This window comes from Bos javanicus, chromosome 6 (assembly GCF_032452875.1).
Source record: "Bos javanicus breed banteng chromosome 6, ARS-OSU_banteng_1.0, whole genome shotgun sequence".
Lineage (NCBI taxonomy): Eukaryota > Metazoa > Chordata > Mammalia > Artiodactyla > Bovidae > Bos > Bos javanicus.
In genome coordinates this window covers 72376829-72387933 of record NC_083873.1, presented here as the reverse complement: position 1 = coordinate 72387933, position 11105 = coordinate 72376829, and positions in this window count along the sequence as shown.

Here is an 11105-nt window from a genome sequence, read left to right as displayed (position 1 = left end):
CCACTGTTCCCTGTTGAATATCCATTCTCACTCAGCCTCACAGGGCTCTTTTCCTCTCAGACGGAGGTGAATTTCACTAAGGGAGAAGTAGAGTCATTTTTGAGAGGTCAAGGTTTATTCTCCTTCGCCATTTCCCTGAATCTTTGATATAGTGTATGGTAATTGGTACAGTGTTGTGCATAGAACAAATAATGTGAGATGCTGAAATTGACTCTAGCCTGAACAGGTAGAGTCAAAAAAATATGCAATAAAAATACAAGATTTTAGAATTCTTCCCGATGCAGTTTTTCTTTCAAGTTAATGCAGAAACTTGCCCTTTTCCTTCTTCTAGAGCTGAGGTTCTGAACCCTAGATGATGCTGGGGCTATGTTGGGAGGCATTTTGGGGATCACAATTTGTAGGGTGGGTGCTCCTGACTTCTAGCAGGTAGCATCCAGGGATGCTACCAGACATTCTACAGTAAGCAGGACACCTCCCAGCAACCAAGAAATTTTCAGTCTAAAATGTCAGTAGTGCTGAGATTGAGATGTTCTGTCTTAAGAGTCGGATGCAACATAAAGAATAGATGTTGCAATAAAAGTGACCAAAGTTTAATTTAGAAAGATAATTGCTGTCCAGGCAGAGGGTTTTGAGTCAAGTCCTAGGTTTAAGTACATTCTAGGGTCAGGAAACTGTGAGACAAGAGGCAAGGGGTGATGACAGTGTGTAGAAAAAAACCTGGCTTTGGCAAGTGGACTACATGTGAATTTGAATTCTGATTCCAACACTTCCTTGGGCTTCTGTTTTTTTATCTGGAAAAGAGGGATCATGCTCAAGTCATGGAACTGCTGTGAGGAAACTGCTTAGCACAGCACTTGGTCCATGGAAACTACTGAAATAGTAGCTACTGTTAGTTCAAGTATCCCTCTTAGGAGGTAGTAACTGAGGCCCACAGAGGCAAACCAATTTGCCCAAGGTTATGAAGCAGTGTGGACTAGAAGCCTGGTCTCCAAATTCCCAGACCTCTGTTCTTATGTGGAATAGAGGCAATAAAGTGGGAAGTTGTATAATATAAATGTGCCACAACTACATTATATCTGTAGTTATTTTTGGCTTAAAAGTTTTATAAAAGTAGTATATGGTTTTCAGAAAGTTAAAAATACACCGAAATATATTTTAAAAATGAAAGTCTTGCCCATACTAGCCTCTGGAGGTGACCAATATTAACCTTTTGGAACACAGTCTTCCTAAGTATGTGGGGGAACTTAAATGTCAGGAAGCTAAAGGGTCTTGGGGTGACACATCACTGTTGACAGCAGACCTGCAGGCAGGACGTAGCAGCAACCTTCACTGCACCAGGGAGAAGGAGGCTACCATTTATAGGGGGAATTGATGTCAGGCTACGAGGGCAAGGAGCAGCTGGGGCCACACAGGTAGTTACTGATTGAACCCTGTAATTAAGAGAATTGGATAGTCCTGTGAGTGAAGCAGGGCAGGACTGGTTGAGCATGTAGAGAGAGCAAGAGAACAGCCATCTTGAGTGGCCTGCTCAAACATGCATCTTGAGAAATGTGGACCTCGTCTTTTACTCTGCCCTCACGTGCCCTAGAGTAGAGCATCCTGTGTAACTGTGTTTATAAAAGACTGGTCAGGTAGATCTCCCTGGGCCCTTCAGATCATCTTCATAGACTGGTTTAAAGTGCAAATCCCACTCAAATACATGGGATAGATAGTTTCTACCATCTAGGTCTGGATTTGAATTTAATGTTTCAAAGAATAAAAGTGGATTTAGAAATAAGAGTACCAAAAATAGGGCACAGATTATCTACATGTTAACATGTAGAAATGTGTCATAACAATGATAAGAAATTTTGAGGTGCTATAATTAATAGCTTGATATTCAATAGACTTTTTGTTAAAGTTTTTTTATACAGCATTGTTTTGTATGTATGCATAATAATAGCCATTTGCAATTGCCAATAAATGGATTGTTTAAATGAACAAATTACATAATTCACATAGGCTGACTTTACAGAAGGAAGTTTTTGTTTGTTTTTAGGAAGTTTTATTTTTCTACATTGAAAGTGGTAATCAATTCATATACAATTTTAAGGTAATATACAAGAAGTAGGTGGGACACTTTTCCTATGGTGGGTCAGATCGTAAAGTGTCTGCCCACAATGCGGGAGACCTGGGTTCAATCCCCGGGTCGGGAAGATCCCCTGGAGAAGGAAATGGCAACCCACTCCAGTACTCTTGCCTAGAAAATTCCATGGATGGAGGAGCCTGGTAGGCTATAGTCCATGGGATCTCAAAGAGTTGGACACGACTGAGTGACTTCACTTTCACTTTTCACAAATCCAAAAGTTTGAGAATCCTTTTTTTTTTTTTTGGCGGTGGCTTCTCTTGTTACTGAGCACAGGCTCTAAGCATGTGAGCTTCAGTAGTTGTGGCACATGGGCTCAGTTGCCCTGTGGCACATGGAATTTTCCTGGACCAAGAATCAAACCTATGTCCCCTACGTTGCCAGGAAGATTCTTAACCTGTGGACCAGCAGGGAAGTCCAAAAAGATTAACTCTTGAGAAAATCAAGGATCAGATAAACCAGCTAAAGATACAGTCAACTTCCTTCCAACTCATTCTAGATCTTGTCCAGACTGTCTCTGACACTGCCACCCATATTTATGTTGTGTGGTATACACATCTAGATGGCACAGACAACAAACAAAATAGAAGAAAAGGTGTTCGGAGGCACAGATGACTCATTCTCAGATCTTCCCATAATGCCTTTGTTTCTTCATTCTTCATAGTTGGGGAGAAGCAGCATCTCTCTATGACATAGAAATGCGACCACCCCATGTGAAAACACATCTGAAATCACACCTGATGCATTTGCCAATGACTGGATCATTTAGACTGCTAAATTACCATAGCTCCCACAGTCCATCTTAGAGCAAGAAGTTTTATTTTTCTGTCTTGAAAATGAGATAATATTCAATGGGTCTAATCAGATCAGATCAGTCGATCAGTCATGTCTGACTCTTTGCGATCCCATGAATTGCAGCACGCCAGGCCTCCCTGTCCATCACCAACTCCTGGAGTTCACTGAGACTCACGTCCATCGAGTCAGTGATGCCATCCAGCCATCTCATCCTCTGTTGTCCCCTTCTCCTCCTGCCCCCAGTCCCTCCCAGCATCAGAGTCTTTTCCAATGAGTCAACTCTTCACATGAGGTGGCCAAAGTACTGGAGTTTCAGCTTTAGCATCATTCCTTCCAAAGAAATCCCAGGGCTGATCTCCTTCAGAATGGACTGGTTGGATCTCCTTGCAGTCCAAGGGACTCTCAAGAGTCTTCTCCAACACCACAGTTCAAAAGCCTCAATTCTTTGGCTCTCAGCCTTCTTCACAGTCCAACTCTCGTATCCATACATGACCACAGGAAAAACCATAGCCTTGACTAGACGAACCTTTGTAGGCAAAGTAATGTCTCTGCTTTGAACACGCTATCTAGGTTGGTCATAATTTTCCTTCCAAGGAGTAAGCGTCTTTTAATTTCATGGCTGCAGTCACCATCTGCAGTGATATTGGAGCCCCCCAAAATAAAGTCTGACACTGTTTCCACTGTTTCCCCATCTATTTCCCATGAAGTGGTGGGACCGGATGCCATAATCTTCGTTTTCTGAATGTTGAGCTTTAAGCCAGTTTTTTCACTCTTCACTTTCACTTTCATCAAGAGGCTTTTGAGTTCCTCTTCACTTTCTGCCATAGGGTGGTGTCATCTGCATATCTGAGGTTATTGATATTTCTCCCGACAATCTTGATTCCAGTCTGTGTTTCTTCCAGTCCAGCGTTTCTCATGATGTACTCTGCATATAAGTTAAATAAACAGGGTGACAATATACAGCCTTGACGAACTCCTTTTCCTATTTCGAACCAGTCTGTTGTTCCATGTCCAGTTCTAACTGTTGCTTCCTGACCTGCATACAAATTTCTCAAGAGGCAGATCAGGTAGTCTGGTATTCCCATCTCTTTCAGAATTTTCCACAGTTGATTGTAATCCACACAGTCAAAGGCTTTGGCATAGTCAATAAAGCAGAAATAGATGTTTTTCTGGAACTCTCTTGCTTTTTCCATGATCCATCGGATGTTGGCAATTTGATCTCTGGTTCCTCTGCCTTTTCTAAAACCAGCTTGAACATCAGGAAGTTTACAGTTCACATATTGCTGAAGCCTGGCTTGGAGAATTTAGTTGCATTCATTACAGAATTCGTAGGGCTTCCCTGGTGGCTCAGATAGTAAAGAATCTGCCTGCAATGTGGAGACTTGGGTTTGATCTCTGGGTCGGGAAGATCCCCTGGAGAAGGGAATGGCTACCCACTCCAGTATTCTTGCCTGGGAAATCCCATGGACAGTGGAACCTGGGGGCTCCAGTCCATGGGGTCACAAAGTTGGACTGAGCAACTTTCACTTTTCACTTTCACAGTATTCTTAATCCATAGAATTGAAATTACAGGCAAAATATACGAGGTTTTATGATCTAAATTGCTACCCTTTACATTTAAAATTAAAAAAAAAAATTTATTTGGCTGCACTGGATCTTAGTTGCAGCATGTGGAATCTAGTTCCCTGACCAGGGATCAAACTTGGGCCTGCTGCATCAAGAGCATGGAATCTTAGCCACTGGACCACCAGAGAAGTCCCTAAGTTTAATTTTTAAATTAAAAAATTAATTTTAAATTTTGTAAGAAAAAAAGGGAAATTGTGTGTCTTAGTACTCTAGCATATTCAAAAGTCTCTTTTCTTATTGTGGGGAAGAGATCATGTTTACAAAACATTTATGATAAAATTAGATTTGATGGTTCTGTGGCTTTTTTCTATCCCCAAGCAAAGTTAGTTTTCCTTAAATGGGAAAGGATTTAAAAAAACAAGGAAGAGATACATCAAAAGGTTAACAAAATTAAACAATTGTACACATTTATCTTCAAGGAATATATACTACTTTGATAATTATGATAAATATGCCTTTTAAAAACTGATTTTTTAAAAGAAAGATTATAGTTTAAGAAACCATGAGAAGAAAGGAAACCTTAATTGAGCCAACAAATTCAGAGCCAGAAATAGCCCACCAATGATCTTTTACAGACTTTTGCCAAGCGTTCTCCCCGTCATGGAACAATTCCTGGCCAGCGTTGAGACACGAGGGGGCAGTGGCTCCCTGGGAACTGCCTCTTCCAGCAAATCCCGCCCCCCAGCCTGGAACCAGCGGAGTGATGTCTCTCTAGAGCACTGCCACTGGCCTGGGAGTCATATTTGACTTGCAAACCTCTTTTAAGGACTCATACTTTTAATTTTTTAAATTCATTTTTGATCTGAAGATAATTGCTTTACAATAATGCTTTGATTCTTTGAAGACACTATTTCTGCGACTAACAATGAATGGTCCAGTTGGAGCTAATGTGGAGTCAAGGACCTAGGTGAAATGATGACAAATAAAAACAATTTTACCCTCTGAATAGGAGTTAGGCAAATGCTCTCAGACTGCAGCTGGAAAAGCTGGAATTTGAAACGCTTCCAGAGGAGGAGGCTGCAAGCTTATCTGACTTGAACAAAAAACTCTGACCTGACAGGCCTCAGAGAAGACTGCTTTTCTGTAGTGGGCAGGTTTATGAAGAAGCCACCAACCTTTCTTCTCTAGGTTTTCTGCCTCCCTGTCCCCATCTGGTTCAATGTCTTTTATCTTGACTAAAACTTCTGCCCTAGTGAGTATATTTATTAAGTCAGAAAAATCCATAATATCCAATATTAGCTTGGCTATTTACAGTTTCCAAAGTCTTTCATACTATATAAAAGTCTTTCAAGTATGTTTTTTAGACACCATTTGAAATGATTTGACTTTTCACTTCCCACTTCAGTGAACTTTATCACTGGAGATAGACTCCATCATACTGACCAAAGTTATTACCAAGAAAAGAAAGTCTGGGGACCAAATGCCAAGCTCATCGCATCGCATTTACCTTACAGATCAAGCTGCAGGGTAAAGGGTGTGATGTGGGCAGAATGGAAGTGTCAGAATCTAGTTTATGAAGCTCAGGAATGAATTCCTTTCTGAAGAGGAAGGGAAGGGCAGGGCAACTCTGCAGAGGCATTTGCCACTCAAAGACTTTCATGGGCACCCATGCATATGAAATTGGCAATGAATATTTGTGAGACAGATAACCCTAACTTACAATGTGGTGTGTTAGTCTTTGGAGGACTTACAATGTGGTGTGTTAGTCTTTGGAGGAGTGAAGAAATCCTTTGTTTGCATAGGGTTGATTTATTAGGAAAACTTGTCTCCTAAACTATGTATCTTGATAAACTGCAACAAGTCTAAGCCATGTAGAGTGTCACAAAAGAAGCATTTGCTAGTTTTTACCATTGTGTGGTTTTACATATTTAATCAATGCACATATGTTTGGAGGTTTTTTTCTATTTTTCTATCAGTTTTATAATTTTTGTGACAGGAAATAGCATTATGATTCTAGGAAATCAGAGGTCAATTCATGATGTCTTCTCTTTTGATTGTCAACCAGGAATGATTTGATTGAAACTTAGAGGTTGTTTTGTTTCTATGCTTATGGTTTAGGAGAAAATCTGAAACAGGTTAAATGTCATGGTCAGCTAAAGGGCACAGCACATTTTTTGACCCTAAATTTGGGATTCTTTTTTTTAATCATTGTGCTCTGAAAATTGCACACTCTGTTAAGAAAATGCTATCACCAGACCACTTTTGCTTTGTATTTCTGCAGTGGATTTGGTGGCTACTGTTTTCTGTTTTTGAACATAAAAAACAAAGGCTCAAAAAGCACTTGATATTTTCAGTGCTGATGAATGAGGAGCTTCTTGTTTAGACCCTGTTTGGAAAAAAGTTGATCTCTAAATAGGGGCTCTGCTGGTGGCTCAACAGTAAAGAATCCACCTGCTATGCAGGAGACCTGAGTTCTATTCCTGGGTCGGGAAGATCCTTTGGAGAAGGAAATGGCAATCCACTCCAGTATTCTTGCCTGGGAAATCCCATGGACAGAGGAGCCTGGTGGGCTACAGTCAGTGGGGTTGCAAAAGAGCCGTACACGACTTACAAACTAATCAACAACAACTGAGTAGGTGGCAGAACTCGAGTAGTTTATTATTTGTTGAGCACCAAGCCTGTGCTTGATCCAGTAGGAAAATGACATATGGTACAGTCCATAAACCACCTTCTCAGGCTCCTTGGTTCATGTCACAGAGGATAAAACAAACAATAGACCAAAGGGTGTAATGTAAATCTTGGAAAGTTGTTGCTGTTAAATAGAAACCATATTAGCAGCAAAGCAAATCAAAACACCTTGTATACATTTTATACTTAACCAAAATATTAGAGTTAATTATAAGTCTATAAAATGGTAGTTTGCAAGGCTAGGATTAGCAACTTCTCTGCAGCTTTTCAAACTGACTCTCTTTTGCAACAGATCTCCCTTTCACTTTCTTCTGCTTTCTTTCTAAGGATTCCCCAAAATACATATCCCACTGGCCTTCAACAAATGCCCGGTCATCCTCTTATCATTGGTCATAATAAACTGCTCTCTTTCACATTCTTCTTTTAATGTGCAAATATCCCACTGAAAGGTAATATATTACATTCTTAACACGGGGATGGCTAATTCTAGGCAAATCTGGCACATTCCCAGTCTATGGCAGACGTGCATGCTTTCTTGGGGAATCTGGAGTTAAATCCTCAACACACTGCACCTGGCAGCCTACCCAGGCTTATCGAAGTTGGCACATGAACTGAAACCTATTTGGCATCTTTGTTCTAGCAGTGTACATCAAGTGAGTTGATAATACAATATCTGCTTGGTAGGTTCTAGAAGCAGGAAAACTGTGGTTTATATGGGTATGAGAGGAGCTATTAAGGTCAAGCTTATTCTACATCACAACTTCACCCCAGGCTCTTTGCTCAATTCTATTTTAGTAGGAGAAATAAGACATCAGGGTGGCTGATCTACAAAATAAAACTTTGGGGAGTATTTACTTTACAACAGTAGGATATTGTCAGACCTTCCTAAATGGGTAACCATCCATTGCCCAACAGCTCATTCATCAAGACTTGCACACAGATATTCTTCTGTTCCTAAGCCAAGTGAAGCCCACACATAGTGGGCCTGAAATTGTTAAATGGAAAATGTTGAGCCGCTCAAAATGTTGAGCAAACTCAAAATGTTGAATTTGATAGTGTCACTCAGAAAAAAACAATGAGGTCAATGTCTCCTGCTCACTGGGGGAGATGTTCTAGGTGTTGAGGTGTTGCTTGAACAACTTGAATTTGTTCTCTTCCTACCAAAAGTCAGTCCCTGTCACCCCTGTCATATAAAAACAGAGCAAAAATCATACAGAGAGAAGTCCTTTGAGTAGCAGCTGCAGCTGGCACATTGCAGAAAGCACCTTGGAAATGAAGGAAGCTTATAATAAATAATAGCAATAGGAGTGAAGGCTGTGAAGGTCCATTCAGTTCTGTTCTCGGCCTGACATTTGACCTGAGACCAAATGTTCAGTGGCCAGCATACAAGTCTTGCATTGTTCCTTCCCCAAAAGAATGATGTAGCCACTGAAGAGTACAAGCAAAAAATATAGACTGTGTTGACAGAAAAGCAGGGGGCGGGGCGGGGTTCATACTGTACCCAGGTAGAATTATGTAGATGTTTCTGAAAGCTTTTAAACTATTTTGCCACACTCGGGGATACAGATGAACATGGACATCCAAACACACCCCTCATTTTACGTGGGATCCAGAAACCCTGTGAGAAAGAGGTAGAATCCAGTAGAGCTGCAGTTCAGGCATGTAGAAATTGGATGTATGACTGTGAGCCTAGAAGAACAGACTGAGAAGAGAGACAGTAGGACCTTCTATAGAGCCAGCTGGACTGATAATTGGGACTTGAGACTGTCCCCAGGAAGCAGTGTTCTAGGGGTGGCTGATTTTAAGCACCTTGGCTTCCAGCTCCTTCAGGGACAAAATCTGCGCCTGGGAAGAGGGGGCCATGGTATAAAGGAAAGAAAAGAAAGAACCATATACTAGGAGCCACCAGTTCAGTCTTGGGAAACCTTTTCCCCTTGGTGGGATGGTATGAAATAATAGGACCCACTGAGACAGATGGAAGGCTTTTGCTGCAGGCTCTGATTAAATGTGAGATGAACACACCTCTCAGCCCTTTGTGGACTTTTGAAACTTGGGTCACACTGTCACATACAACAAGTGTGAATATATATGTTTGTTTTCATTTCTAACTCAACAATTTTGTGTTTAGTTCACCTCAAAGACTGGTTCATTTATTCTCAAATCATCTTTGTTTTTTAAAGAATTAAGTTAAAAACAAACCAAGTTTAGTTACTGTAGATCTGTAATTCTTAAACTTTAGCTGGCATCAGAATCACCTGGAGGGCTTGTTGTTAAAACAGGTTGCTGCACCCCACCCCAGAATTTCTGATTCTTTAGGTCTAGAATGGGGTCTAGAATTTGTGTTTCTAGCAAGTTTTTTGGAAGTTCTGCTGGTTAGGGAGCATACTTTAAGAATCATTGCTGGAGATAATTTTCTGGACCTGGTAGTCTTAGCTGAAAATATTCTGGAGACCAGATTGAAACATGAGATAGCAGCCTCTTTCTTAACAAAGTACATTCCTGGCCAGGCAACCCTTCTAAGATTTTCCAAGCGTTTTTACATCTAATAATAACAGATCTAAGAAGATGCCTTCTTATATCTTCTCTCAAATTCTTTGACCGAAATCCTTACAAAATCATATAGAATGGATATTTTCATTACTATTTCAGCTTCAAACTTGATCACAGTAAATAAGAACAAAGAACACTTGATATTTTTCCAATATCTGGTATTTGAAAATTGTTATCCAAAGCACCTCATTCCTGGCATCATAATTTTTTGGACTAAGAATATCAATTTGAACTTAGAATAAATGGAATTCATAATATTATGGAAACTGTGCTACAGTTTCTGACCCCTAAATCTAGATATATCGTCTGATGCACGGTCCAAGTACATGTTTTGAAAATATGGCAGAATGTTTAAAATTAAAACTCTCCAATAATATCCTGGACATATGATTGTCTTACATATGATAGTTGTTCATTTATTCATTCTCTAATACATATTCATTGAGTCTAAGGTCAGGGGTGGGTCTAGGTGCTGCGGATACAACAATAAATAACAGCTAGACAGGCTTGTGTCATGGTTGAAGCACATTTTGGAGCCAGACTGCCTGGATTCAAATCCCAACTCTGTCACTTACTAGCTTGGCAAGTTACTTCACTTCTTTGTGCCTCAGTTTCCTCATCCATAAAATGGCATCTATCTGATAAGAGATATGAGGATTTAATGAGTTAACATTTGTAAAAGCAGAGAACACTATTTGGTATATTATATACATTTTTAATAAACATTGTCATAAATACACCTGTCTGTGTCTTAAGAAGCTCATAGTACTGGGGCATAAAGAGTGACATGTTAAGAAATGAATACAATGTGATGTAATAAATGCTATAATGAAGGTATGAGTGAAGTGCTGGACTTGCTTTGCTGCCAAATGGACTAGAGTAAACTCTGGGCTCTGGACTGCATGTGCTTGCCATATCACTTCCCTCTCTAGAACCACACTGGAGAAAATCCAGCAAGTTTTTAATCTTCCTTTTTATAAGTGTTGCTATGAAAACAACCATCATTATGCTAACATATAATTACCACAAGTAGTTTTCAAAAAACCTTCCTATCAAATGTAAATGATGTTGAAACTCGTTTAGGAGACCACTTGCTTGGACTTTATAGTATGCAGAGGCAGTTTATGTGAAAATAGGATTAGGCACCTGTTCTGTAGTTTCTGCAGTTGAAACTTGGGTGGGGCACCAAGTGAATTAGATATGGCAGTAACTTGTAGAAGGAGGGTAGACAACTCATCTTGGTGTGCAAGAGACCTTGCCAGTTTTAGTGGTGAAGGTCCCACTTCCCAGGAACCCCCTCAGTCTCAGGCAAGAGGTTAAAATCATTACAATCATATTTTAAATATAATTTTTATTTTAAAATTTATTTTTGGCTGTGCTG